Below are 14,590 nucleotides of genomic sequence, written 5' to 3' on the forward strand. Positions count from 1 at the left end.
CGATGTCGAGATAGCCGAGAGCGTAGGGTGGTGTAGCTGTGATCAAGGCAGCCGTGCGAGCGACACCGTGGTCGATATCGAGTCATGGTGGCCGGTGTTGAGGTAGTCGCCGTGGACTAGGAAGAAGGGCGGCGGTGACGGTCTGAGGAGCAGGCGACGGTGGGTAGGTCAGGAGCACGGCGGTAGTGCTCGAAGTAGGCGAGGAACAACCCGACAGCATGACGAAGACTAGCATGAACGGTGGCGTTCCTGCGCCTAAGAATGCAGCGCGACGCATACCACACAGAAGTCGACGCGCGTGGACGCGAGAGAAAACCCCAATCAACGGACTGGGTAGGGCAGCTGGTCAACACGAGTGATGGGTGAACCCTAAGTACGGGTGGCATGGCCCCCGGTGGCGATCATGGAGACAGACCGCCCCGGGGGTGGCGCGGTGCGGAAGCGAAGGCGGCGACTAGGGTTTGGATCTGTAAGCTGATACCATGTTAGAAGGGATAGAGAGAGATTGATGGAATCTGATTGATATGTATTGTTTGAGCCTCGTGGGCATATATATATAGGAGTACATGATCATCTTGGAGTACAAGTCAAGACATAATACTTCCTAGCCTATTCTATGTTTCGAATTAAATCACAATACTCAACAAAAAAGATAGATAAAACATCATTAACAAGTAGAGATGATAATCGAGTCAAGCAACAGATTGTTACAACTAGGCATGCAAACGGTAACAAAGGGGACAAGCATCATATCCACACCGAATGCTACTGTAGTAGACCAAAAGCAAACTCTAACACAACGATAAGAAAACTTATGGCGCAAAGGAGGAAGAAGTGTTTGCAGTCGCAACACCATTACCGTGCGTCATGTTTTGGAGGAGGTGGTTGGCGTTGGGGAACTCATCATCCATAGCCACGGTGAAGAAGATCCAGTAGTTGTGCGGACGCCCTCCGAAAAACCTGAGAGATGTTGTCTCACTCCTCGGTGGACGCGAGGAGCAAGACTGGAAAGCGGTAGGCGGCACAAAGCTTTGAAACCAGAAGGCAGGCGCGTAGGAGATGAATTGTGTTGCTCCTCTTATAAGAGGAAACAAATGCCCACTAGGGAGAGGAAGAGAAACAGTCTGCGACGACTGTTTGGATTCATGACAACACACACATATGGCATAGGTCATACGGCAAGTCGGCTCGATCATGAAACACTACGTGCCTGTGAGGCATGCGGCAGAGGAGGAGTGTGCGTGTATCTGCTCTCTTCTCAATCTCCTAGTAGTGTGTGGAACCTCCTTAAAAATTGATCTTCCACGCCTTTCATTAGCGTCGTGAAACTAAATTTTCCACACCCCCTTATTATGCGTGAATGAGACATATAGGCCTATGGATTTTCCCTAGAATTTATTTAAAATATTAATGGGCTGAAGCCTAATAATATTTCCGACAATATCTCAACTTTTTCCTTCGACCCGTCATGGTTTTTAGTGGCACGAAAGAAGATCTTGCACCACTCACCATACAACCACAAGGAGAAGGTCATCATAGACCGGGCAGTTCAATAATTTTATTTGGAAAGGTTGTACAATTGGTCATTGTGAAAATTCATGGAATACTAAAATATTTCTAGCTACTATGTCGTATTGATGTGACCGTAGTGTGGAGGTATATATAGATTACAACATAAGGAAAGAGACATGGAGTACAAGAAAAGTTAACATGGTTTAAACCAAATAATTCTCTATTTATCTTTATCTCTAACTAACACATTTATACTTCTAGCATTCTTTGTCAGTGGTAGAGGAAACAAAGAGGACGATTGCAACTGAATTTTTTAAGCCTTGCATTACTGTCATCTTCTCCACTTGTCCATCATCATGTGTCTCTGATGGGCCGGCATCTACAGCGGTAACTACGTACCCTTCTAGTGTCTTCCCTATCTCTCCTCTATTCCCTCTCTAGTCACGCGCAAGTGGTGTGGACATTAGTGATGACTGTAGTTGTGGCTCATGAGTATACTTGGGCATATGTTAGGCCAGGCTTATAAAAGGCCGAACAACATTTGCCAAGCCGGAGCCCGGCCTGAAGCTCAAAAAATACAATGGGAAGCCCAATAGACCAGCCTGAAGCCCGATATTCTGTTATGAAAATCAACAATTGACCGCGAAGTATTAGGGTAGCCGATGGATACATATGGTCCAGCCAAAAAGCCCAGGCCCATTAAAGATACATCCCAAGTGGTCATAATCCAAGGGGTCCTGCTGTCTGATTCAACTCCCTCAGATGAACAAGGACCAGCAGTCGGTCACCCCTTAGACGGGTAGTAGTAGGGTGTCCTGCAATCGTCTGGACCAACAGAAACACACAATCTCCAAGACGCATTAAATGTTGCCATTATCCAATGGAGGTATATCTAGTTAAATGCAGTAGTTACTACTAGTAATAGCCATGAAATAGTCGGTCATGAGACCATCAATAGCATTAGTACCAGCCCGTTATGACAACCCTCGTAGTGCACTCTATATAAGTCGGGAGGAGGCACCGAGCTGAGGCTTGAACTCTCTCACTTTGTGACCTACACCTAGAGCAAGAACACGACCACCGAAGTAGGGTATTACATCCTCCAAAAAGGGTTTGAACCTATAAAATTCCTCATGTATACTCCCATTGCATATTTGGCACACGCGACGCTTCGTCTTTCATACCCCCTCCCCTAGTATTGTAAAGAATATATCCACGACGGTTGACGTCCACAGTAGGCTATCGTCTAGTGAAGCTATTGTGCAGATGGTGCCCTCTTTGATCCCCAATGGCGACATTCATTTTGGCAGTCTCGAGTTCTCCATTGATGGCTCGACGTAGCATCATGACGCCCCGTTGAACGGTTTAGATCCATCGGAACGTGGGAGCATTCACTACCAGGCCAAATGTTCGGGCATCCTGTGCTTACAGGTTCCCGCTTTGCACCGGCCGACTGGGCTGGCACCTCGTCGTCGTTGAAAGTGCTCAGGCAAGCCTCACCCTTAGTTTCATTGTTCCGGAAGCCAGCTATTTGGTATGATGGATATTGACCCACTGTACCCTTTTTTGGAGTCATGGTCTGAGGAGAGGATACCTTTGGGACTCGGGGCTTCCGTGGTTGATGTTTTTATGGATGGAACACCGCTCAAGGACACAAGAAAACAGGGAGGTTCACCGGTCAATCCATCTCATGCAGTCAACAATTCAAAAGAAAATCATGAATGGAAAAATATCATAAAAATTCAAAAACTGTTCATGACTTACAAAATATTTTATTCATTCATAAAATGTTCGCTGATTCAAAAAATGATCATGCATTTCAAAAGATATTGGTTAAATCAAAAAAAATGTTCATGAATTTCAAAAATTGTTCCACCAATTTCCAACAAAATGTTTGTTGATTCTAGACATGTTCACCGTTTCAAGAAAATTGTTTTAAAAAATGTTCACAGTTTTTAGATTTTTTTGCAGATAGTATAAAATTATGTATTCAAAAATATTTCTTGATTTTAGAAAATGTTGAAAAATTTGTAAAATTGTTCACGAGTTTGAAAAATGTTCACGATTCCAATTATGTGTACAACTTTAAAAAAGTGTTTATGATTTCACAAAATTTAGAGTGATATTGTATATCGGTGATGCAGCAAAATGTGGTCATGGCTATTGGAGATTATGATATATATATTTCTTTTTGAAAGGAACAAACATGTATTCCATAACCTACTACTTGCCGGCAGTATCACCAGCTACAAGGTTTGTTACAAATTCAGGAAAATGGCCAACCCAGATGTTGAAATTGTCATTCCCTAATTCAGTTTCTAGCGCAGCCAAAGTGTGCGCAGCTACGTTACATGTTCTTGAACAAACATTCAACTTTACATCATCAAAAGCGACTCTTAACTGGTGCTTTATTTCCTGAAAAAGAGCTCCCAGTTCAGCTAGATTATAAGCTTCAGTTGAAACTGCTTGCTTCATCGTCACAGAATCAGTCTCCAGGATGATCCGGCTGCATCCAATTCTAGATGCGGCGTTAACAGCATATAGCATAGCTAGTGCTTCGGCATGCAGAGCATTTGATAAGTGCTCCAAGCTTCCTGACCCTGCAGCAATCAAATCGCCCAAATCATTTCTGATTACGAAACCCCATCCGCCTGTACTTGTTACATCATGAAAAGATTCATCGGTGTTAATTTTCATAAATTCACTTGGGGGAGGAGACCACACATGATTAACATGTTGCTTCTTGGCCATACTTCTTTCCTTGGTGTTCCTGAAAACAAACACATAATAATCAATTGAAGCTAAAATAATTTGAGGAGTTCTCATCCCCCCTCCTGCATTCACTTTGTTCCTCTCATGCCACCATCTCCAAAATAGAATACACATCTTAATTCTTTCTTCCTCTTCTAGCTGGAACACCTCTTCAAACAAGCTAAAAGGATCAGGACACTGAATGAGCTTCAGTCTGGTGTGTTCAATCTGGGCCATTCTCCATATGTTTTTCACTTTTTTGCATTTCAAGAAGCAGTGTCCCCCATCCTCATCAAGACGGTAGCATACAAGGCATCTGGTATCTACCTCCACCCCCCCCCTGTGTTTCAGCCTTGTTTTGAGGGGTAAGCTGTGTGTCACCATCCTCCATAGAAAATGCAGCACCTTGTTTGGCAATGGTAATGCCCAAATTTTTTTCCAGTTGAAATTGGAAGTTTCACATGTACCCTCCGAACAAGATGGCAGACCATGCCTTGAATCCCTTTTTGCTGAATCTGCCGCCACTCTATATGCAGATTTCACTGAGAAGACACCTTTCTTATCAAAATGCCATGCAATGAAGTCATTCGTGTTCTCTAGAATGGGGATTTTTAGGATTGTCTCAGCATCGCCTGCATTAAAGGTTTGGTATACCAGATCGGTGTCCCATGAATTCGTGACAGGATTTATAAGCTCATTTACCCTAGTTACTAGGTGTCTGCCTTTATGTGAGGATACTCTTCTGGTGATGCCTCGAGGGATCCAGGGATCTGACCAAATATTTATGTTACTCCCATCTCCTACCCTCCAAATGATCCCCTTCTTAAGCAGTTGTACACCTTTCAAAATGCTCCGCCATGTGTAGGAGATTCCATTTTTGGGCCTTGCTTCTAAAATACAGCTTCTCGGGTGGTATTTTGCTGCTAGTACTTGAGCACATAATGAGGATGGGTTCTGTAGTAGACGCCATGCTTGTCTTGCAAGCATAGCTAGGTTAAAAGTGTGCAAATCTCTAAAACCCAGTCCTCCCTCACTCTTTGGTTTTGATAATTTCTCCCAAGACATCCAGTGGATCTTATTTTCCTTATCCATTTGACTCCACCAAAATCTGTTGACCATAGAACTCAGGCCATCACATAGAGTTCTTGTGATGTCGAAGCAAGCCATAGTGTACACTGGGATAGCCTGTGCTGCAGCTTTTATTAATATTTCTTTACCAGCTTTCGACAGCAATTTCTCGTTCCATCCATGTATCTTGTTCCACTCTTTGTCCTTTAAGTACTGAAAAGTTTTGGCTTTTGCTTTCCCAATGTAAGCCGGCAGACCCAAGTATTTTCCTTTGAACCCTTCAGAGGAAATTTGCAGAGAATTCCTCACTTCTTCCTTTTGTCTAGGATTGGTGTTTTTGCTGAATAAAATCGCTGATTTTTCCTTATTGATTACCTGCCCAGAACATGCTTCATAGGATTCCAGGATGGAATTCATCACCCGTGCATTGTTTGCACTTGCCTCCATGAGCACTAGAGAATCGTCAACGAAAAGCAAATGACTTATACTAGGTGCTTCCCTGCATATTTTGATGCCCTTCAAACTTCCACTTCTTTCAGCTTCATGCAGCATAGCTGAGAAACCTTCTACACATAACAGGAAGAGGTATGGCGAGAGGGGGTCTCCCTGGCGTAACCCTCTTTGGGGAATGATGGTATCCGTAGTACTTCTGTTTACTTTCACTCGATATTTAACCGTGGTTATGCACTTCATTACCAGATTGACCCAGTCATGGCGAAATCCTAGCTTCATCATAATATCCTCTAGGAATTTCCATTTGACACGGTCATAGGCTTTGCTCATGTCAAGCTTCACAGCTGCATATCCTACCCTTCCCCTCCTTCTCCTCTATAAAAAGTGTGTTAATTCATATGCTAATAGGATATTATCAGAAATAATACGACCAGGTACGAAGGCACTTTGATTGGAGGAAATAATATCAGGGAGTATGGTTTTTAGTCTATTTGTGATTACTTTAGAAATCACCTTGTACACCACATTGCAGAGGCTTATGGGGCATAAATCCTTTATCCTTGTTGGATGGGATGTCTTTGGAATTAATACTATCATGGTATCATTCCACCCTTCAGGCATATCTCCGCCCCTTAACGTATGTAGCACTTCTTTAGTAACCTGATCTCCCATAATTTGCCAAAAACTTTTATAAAAGATTGCTGGCATTCCATCTGGCCCAGGTGCCTTAAGATCCCCAATACTGAACATTGCTGACCTCACTTCCTCCTCCGTATATTCAGCACACAATTCAGCATTCATTTGATTGGAAACTTTTGGCCTAATGGTCCTTAGCACGTGCTCCCTTTCCCCGCTGGACCCCGTTGTAGATGTAAAGAGGTTGAAAAAATAATTTGCAACATGCCCGCTTAGATGTTCATCTCCTTCTATCCACTCCCCATCTTCTCTTTTTAATTTACTAATTGTGTTCCTTCTCCTCCTCTCTGATGCAAAGGCATGGAAAAAGGTTGTGTTTTTGTCACCTGATTGAAGCCATTTGACATGAGCTCTTTGTCTCCAGAACATATCCTTTTGATGTTCTAGCCTCTCTAGCTTTTCTCTGAGGAAGTGTTCTCGGGATATATTGCTTTGTTCGATAGGTGCTCTTCTGACTTGCTCCAACTCCACTTTCATTGTTTTAATTCTTTTCTCTAGATCCCCTAGAACATTCGCATCCCAGTCTTGAAGATCCTCTGCTATTCTTCTCAACCTTTGGGATAGTTTGCATTCACCGCGTACTATCGCAGTGGACCAGGCGTTTTTAACCACTTCCTCACAACTTTCATCCTGGAGCCATTTAGCTTCGAACCTGAACCCATTATTTCCTTGGTGTTGTCTCATTATTCCAACTGCCCCTTCCAGAATTATGGTTACAGGTCGATGGTCTGAATGTCTTGGATCTCTGTTAAAGACCTTATGGTGAGGAAACCTTTCACACCAACTTCGGGATCCCACAGCTCTATCAAGCCTTTCCTTTACATACCTACTAGCATCATAGTTGTGATTTCTCCAAGTATATTTGTCTCCAATATATCCCAGATCACGAAGCCCACAGTCTGACAATGCCATTCGAAACTTCTCAATCTGTGATGGTGCTCGCGCCGGGCCACCCTTCTTCTCATGGCTATAGAGAACCTCATTGAAGTCACCAGCACAAATCCATGGAAGGTTAAGTTGTTTATTTAGAATTCTCAGAATCTTCCATGTTATGTCCCTCTTATTAGTTGCCGGCTCTCCATATATGCCCGTGAATCACCATTTGAAACCATCTTGCTCCACGACTTCCACATCAATGTGATAACGTGAATAGTTATGGAGCTCAATATTAACATGTCTTTTCCACATTAAAGCCAACCCTCCACTCTTGCCTTCACATCTTCTCACCACCATATTTGACATGCCTAATACAGACTTAATCCACTGCATTCCCCTCTCATCCATTTTGGTTTCCGACAAAAAGAGGATATCAGGGTCCTCCTGCTTCTGGAGATCCAGAAGTCCCCGAACTGCCGGGCCATTCCCCAGTCCCCGACAGTTCCAAGTTGTTATTTTCATTTTGGTTCGCCAGGCTGTCCCTGCAGCCCAGCGTTCTCTACGTTTGACTTTGAGTTTTCTCCCTTCTCCCTATCTGCGACAACCTCCCCGTCAACTTCCATTCTGGCTTTCTTTAGTATCTCTGCCTCTAGGTCTACATCCATCAGATCAACATTTCTCTTCTTTGGTATAGTCTCATGAGACTGGTTTTGTTGGTTCTTCTCTTTAGATCTCTCATACCGCTTAAAAGTTCCAATCTTCTGGCTTTTACCTGACATGATTCCCTTATTGCCTTTCTTGATATGTTCATCTTCCCTTCGCTGGCCCCTCTCCTTCTCTCCTTGACCAATTTCCGTTGTCGTTGGTCTTGCTTTTGGCATTTCCTTTTCCCGAGTCGCCAAACCAGGGTCCGCATGTTGTGCATTCTTTTTACAGGAGCTAGGCTTCAAATTTGTATAGGTAGTCTCCCCTGGCTGCTTGTTCTCTTCAAACACCAACTCCCTGCCTTTCGCATCTCCATTTGTATCATCTTGAGTTTTCTTTAGGGGGCTGGTGACTTCTTTCTCTTCTCCTTCTCTTCCTGATTTGTCTTCATTCGTTCCCACTGGTAAGCTCTTCCTCCATGATGGACCATCACTCCCATGTTTACCCCCCTTGTTGCCTGCACTATATGTGTTCCAGAAGTCACCACGATCACTTGACCTTCTACTTCGTTCATCACTGGAACTTCCATTGTACATGGTTGCGCGCAGCCAAGGACCAAACTGTCTATCACCGTCTCTTCTAGTTCTAGATGGGCAAACCCTTTCTGTATGGCCGATAATCCCGCAATTGTAACAAAAATCTGGTAGATGCTCGTACTCAAAGGAGACAATTTTCTTCTTCGTCTTCCTTTTCTCCATATCTTCAGCTCCCATCATTTCCTCGGATATTTGCTCCTCCTCCTCTTCCTGTTCTTCATCTAATTCTATGGTTATGAACCTCATAATAGGGACTGTTATGTCCATCTTTACTTTGATACGCATAAAAACTCCCATTGCATTTCCATTGTCGTCCAAATCAACATCCAAGAATTCACCAATTTGCTCTCCTACCAATTCCCCTGTTTCTGAGCTCATCATTCCCATTGGTATGCCATAAGCTCTGATCCATATAGGAATCGACTTAAATTCATACTCATCTATAGTTTTGCTTGGTACAAAATCTTCCATCACCAGTAAGTCTTTATTAAACATCCAAGGTCCATTCCTTAATGCTTTATTCTTGCTCACATCATCATTAAACCGAAACATAAATCGGTTTCTACCCAAGCCCTTACATTCTACTCTTGAAAAGGGGCACCACGCACCACTTAATGCTCTACCCAAATACTCTGCTCTTGCTGGTTTTTCAGACATGAGCTTACCCACAGCCTGAAACTTACTCACCTCAGGGGAACAAGTGTGTTTCTTCCCAATCTTGATACTTCTCTTCTCTGCATCTGAAAGCTTCAGATTCCTCAACCTTCCTTCCACACCATCCACCACAGTAGCCTTCCCGTCTCCCATCTTGGCTGCGCCCTGCAGCTTCGGGACAGCGCTGCCCTGCCAGATGCCTTCCACCACCGCCGCTCCCCCCTGCAGCTCCGGACAGAGTCGCCCCACCAACTGCCGCTGGCCACGGCCGCCGCCCACACTAGAGCCGCTCGAGAGCTTCCGATGTGGGCCTGCTCAGGATCTGATGGCTCCACCAGTGGCCTGCGGCTTGTGGATTTTGCAGGCCGGAGTTCTTCACCTCTCACCAAGGACTTGGATCAAGATCGGCCTCAGATGAACAGCTCACAGTCTCAGTGGAAGGGATTGAAAGGGGAACCTCGAATCTGGAGTTTCTGGTTGAATTGGATCGAGGGTTGAGCGGCAACAGTGCCGACCAGGAACACTACGGCGAGTCGCCTCGAAGACGCTAGAAACAACACCAACCGTCACGAGCGGACGGACTGCTAGCACCAATCATGTAATGGCAAAAGTCTACCGTGATTATGATATATTTTTTCTCATGTTGCTTTTACTAGTAATAATAAGGTCATTAGTGCTTCTGACAGCACAACACATAAATTGCCCCCAACATTGCAAAATATTACCCACCGATGCCACCTATAAGTGACAAAAAAACATTTACACAGGGGAATCCCCTGCCTGGGCCAGCCCATGGAGTAGGTACCTCCTATACCGCGTTCTGTGCTCTAGGAGAAGATGCAGTGCTCCCATTTGGCCTGGTTCATGTGCGGGCGGCCTGTTTTCTGATTTTTTTTTCTTTTCTTTTCCGTTTTGTTTTTGTATCTGTTAAATAATTTGGTACTTGAAAATTTTCCATTTTTTTAAATATAATTTTTAAATGAAATGTTCAATAAATCATTAAATGTTTGATTTTTTAAAAAAATGTTGACAATCTTGAATAAAAATGTTTGAGAAACCAAAAAATGTTCTTGAGTTGTTTAAAAAATTCATGTACTATTTTTTTTAAGGAAATTAAACAAAATTCTCGCAAAAATGTTATCGGTGATGTAGCAAATATTGTCATGGCCTTTGAAGATTATGTTTTTTTTCTTCCATTTGAACGTACGGACCCTTTTGCTAGTCTTATTAAATGTAATATCTGTTGTCAGGTAACTGTCGCACTATATGTGTTTTACAAGTCATGGTCGTCAGACGACAAAAGGTTGCTGGCTGCAACAATATTGCTTTTCGTTATGGTGGTTATCAGATGCTTCCAGAAGGCCCTGGATCTCAAGGACAGTAGTTTTAATGCCCTAAGAAAGGCCAGCTCGTTGCCCGAGTGGGACACCCTCCGCAGAACCAAACTCAGACAAAAAAGATTGTCTCTTTATAACCTCAATAGCGAAGGTCTTGAGAGAAAACAAGAAGAAGGGTTGATTGGAGAATATGTACAAGATGTAAAAGCTCTCGTGTCCAGGTGTGTTGAACCGCATCTAGAACAAGAAGCTAGCAGAGCACACACACAGCTGGAAGCAGGCCACCCACACTTGGCGAGACCAACAGTCATCCCAAGGCTACCGTACCAGCTATTTTTAGACTTTTCATCTCAATATGATCATCGTCTTGAGATCATGAGATACTTCTGGTCGGTTGACAACGAAAAAGTCTATCTGGCCATAGAAGGCGCCTTGTCAGCTATGACCAGTTTTCTCTACACCAAAGATGATAGCACAACCCGCCTTGATTTCAAGAACACTACAGTTCTGCTCATCCTTGGTCGGTACACACATGTCCTTATAACTTGTGCAACGTTAATTGCAGCCATCTGCCTGGTACACACTGGCAGCCACAAAGAAGATTATAGCGGTGAAGATACCTGGGTTACAATGGTGTTTCTGTACGGCACTCTTCTGCTGGAGCTCGTTTACTTGTGCTTAAAATCAGCTTACCGGGGCAAGTTCTCTGGCAAAATAGTTCAACATAATCTTATTGGATTAGTAGTTCATAACAGACGTTACTCCAATTTGACGAGGATTGTGGCATGGTTAGGATGCAAGGAGTTGGTGGACGAATACTTTTGCCACATGAAGCCTAACTATTCGTCGTGTAGGGAGATTACAGAATTGGTTCGTGGGCATGTTCAATCAGGTTGGAAGGAATACATAACTGACTCCAGCTCCTACAAGAAGTTCAATGAAACCAGGGGCGGCTGGACGCTTGCCAAGAATCGATATCTCGAACAACTGGATTGGAGCATACGGAGACCATTTGACGAGAGTGTTATTCTCTGGCACCTGGCCACAGATTTATTATATGCTCACTTGAACACATCTCCTCAAGATCAATGTGCCCGTCGGTGCAAAGAAATATCCAACTACATGATCCATCTCTTGTTTGATAATCCTGAGATGCTACTGCCAGGCAGCAGAAAGAATTTGTTAGCACGAGTCTGCGGCGAACTCGAGGAGCTCCTGGACAAGCAAATTACACACCAGGGTATTTCCGAGTTTCTTTTCGACTTCTACAATGAAACCGACCATACCGTGGACAATGGTATTATTGTCGGTGCTTGCCGGCTAGCTCAAATATTTTCTGATCATGGAGATGATGTTGGTCAGACTAGGATATGGGAGGTGATCCAAGGCGTGTGGGTGGAGATGCTCTGCTTTTCCGCCGGCCGGTCCCGAGGATACTTGCATGCGGAGGCTCTCGGAACAGGGGTGGAGTACATCTCCTATGTCTGGGTCCTATTGGCATACACTGGGATGGAGACACTGGCGGACAAGCTTCAGGAAAGGGAGGTCTTGTCAGTCGACGAAGTTTTGAAACAACACCGTGTTTAGCAGGAAAGAGAGAAGATGTTGTGACTCACTCCATTTGCTTCTCAAATTGAAGGCAGCTTGATCGGCAAGTATTTCTGGATAGAGGGAGTAGTTCTTTACTCAAGTACGTTGGCCGGTCTGGTCGGGTCCATTATAAATTTGCACTCTTATCTTTCTTAATTACTACTCGATGTAAGATAATGTACTCCGCATTTGTTGTACCAAGTGCACTGCAAATCCATGTAATGTAGGACAACTGTTCATGTATCTCTCCGTCTCATTTGTCCTCTATCACTTTCTGCAATCGGCTAAGGTTCCTTGTTTCGAATCATCCAAAGTGTCACTCTTGAATGTACTTGCGTGTGTTGGCTGTGCAGCTGAATGTATAGCCCAGCCTTTTGTGTCTGAAGGGCAGATTAAATAACTGACATTCGTAAATTCGCGGCTGTAAAGGCTACCTGCCTGTAGCCTGCAGCTAAAGAGTAGATTCGCGACTGTACCTCGTAAGTGCCCCAAACTGACACAAAGAACCTCCTTGTCGTATGTTGATCCGTCATTCGTGACGATGGACACCCATTCGCCACAGATTTTCTCAATATGTTTACAACGATGGACAACATTCGCCTGAATTTGCCTTGTGGTTCTGTAACGAAGAACTTTCAGTCTTTTTCTTGAGCTGATGCTTTTCCTGTTACCTTGTGCTCGGTCGCATTAGATGGGCTATGTTTAGCTAGAGTGCCGCCTTGTTGGTCGCATGATCTCTTTTTACTCTGTTTCATTTTATTTTGATTGTCGCCTTCTACAAAATAAACAGAAACCTGGGCCAACTAGTTGCTTAAAAAAAGCTAACTGAGAGGGTGGATTAGGCAGGGCAAAAAAAACGAGCACCAACGCTCTGTCCACGGGTGGTGCTAAACCGATAGTCGCCCCATTGTTCAGAGGAGGGACGATGTGTCGTTCGACAGTGATGAGCCTTACCGTTTAGCACGGAAGATAAGACGCACTCGCTCGGTTTGAATCCCAGAATGAAGGCAGCGGGCTCGGTCTAGGATATTATCTTCACTTTCTCCAATTTGTCTTTTGTGCTAGAATGTCTGTTGGCTAATATGTTTGCATTCCTGTCTATTATCACTGTTCGACGCAAGGCATGTATGAATTGCATGCCGCATTTGCTGTGCCAACTGTAGGAACCATGCAAGACAAGTGAAATATTATATGTCATCTTTTCATTAGCCTGTCCATATATCTAGGTTTTACGGTCTGCACTCAGCTAAGGTTTCTCGCTTCAAATCATCGAAGGTTCTATATTGTATGCAAAGTCCTAACTATCCGGACCGACATTATTAAGGGGGATTTGTTGCCGTTACACTAGTAGAAAAGGGGGCATCAATTCTGGTTGGTAAGGCCCTTTAGTCCCGGTTTTTGAACCGGGACTAAAGGGCCGTTACTAATGCCTCCCACCTTTAGTCCCGGTTCAAACTGGAACCGGAACTAAAGGCCACCTTTAGTCCCGGTTGGTAACACCAACCGGGACTAAAGGAAATTTTATGAATTTTTTTTTGAATTTTTTTTTATTTTCAAATTTCTGAATTATTTTAACATCTAATCTCTAATCACCACCCCTCATCACTGCTCAATTTATTCTTTAATCTCTAATCACCCCTCCTCATTCCTAATCATCCAACTTCCCGAACGGTCACCCATCCTCCCACTCCCCCAGCCTGATCACGCTTAACTTCCGGGTTCTATTCTCCCTCGTTTTCAGGTCTGCACTTGTTGTTTTCCTGACAATAGTAAGATGTTAATCCTATTAACCCTCAGGAATTTTGCGTGAGCATGAAGTGACACATTTCATTGTTTGAGTTTGAAACTATTGTTTTAAAAAACAATAATTATTTAGTAACACTAATATTTCTTGAATAATTAGTTTGACCATTGTTTGACCACAGTTTGACCAGATTTGACCAAAATTCAAAATAACTGAAATAATTATTTAGTAACACTAATATTCTAGAATAATTAGTTTGACCATTGTTTGACCATAGTTTGAAATTTTTTCAATTTTTTCCACTCTAGATCTTAAAAGCCCCGTAACTTTTTTCCGTTAGGTTTTTGAGGATTTTAAAAAAATTTAACGGGTTCCCCCAGTTAAATTTGGATGTAACTTTTCGAGTAGATGATTTTTCATATAAAAATCTTTTTCATCCAAGTCAGTATGCAAAAGTTATGCCCATTTTACTAAATTCTAGAGAGATTTTGCAAATAAAGTCAAAATTCACATTTGCAAATTTTCCCAACAACTAGACCACATATCACATGGGAAACTTATTTTTTTTATTTTTTTGACATTTTCATCATTTTCTTTTATTGTTTTTAAAACTGAAAAGGCGATCCACGGGGGGTGGGGGGGAGTTTGAAAATGTGACCTTTAGTACC

Source organism: Triticum dicoccoides, chromosome 2B (genome assembly GCF_002162155.2).
Source record: "Triticum dicoccoides isolate Atlit2015 ecotype Zavitan chromosome 2B, WEW_v2.0, whole genome shotgun sequence".
Lineage (NCBI taxonomy): Eukaryota > Viridiplantae > Streptophyta > Magnoliopsida > Poales > Poaceae > Triticum > Triticum dicoccoides.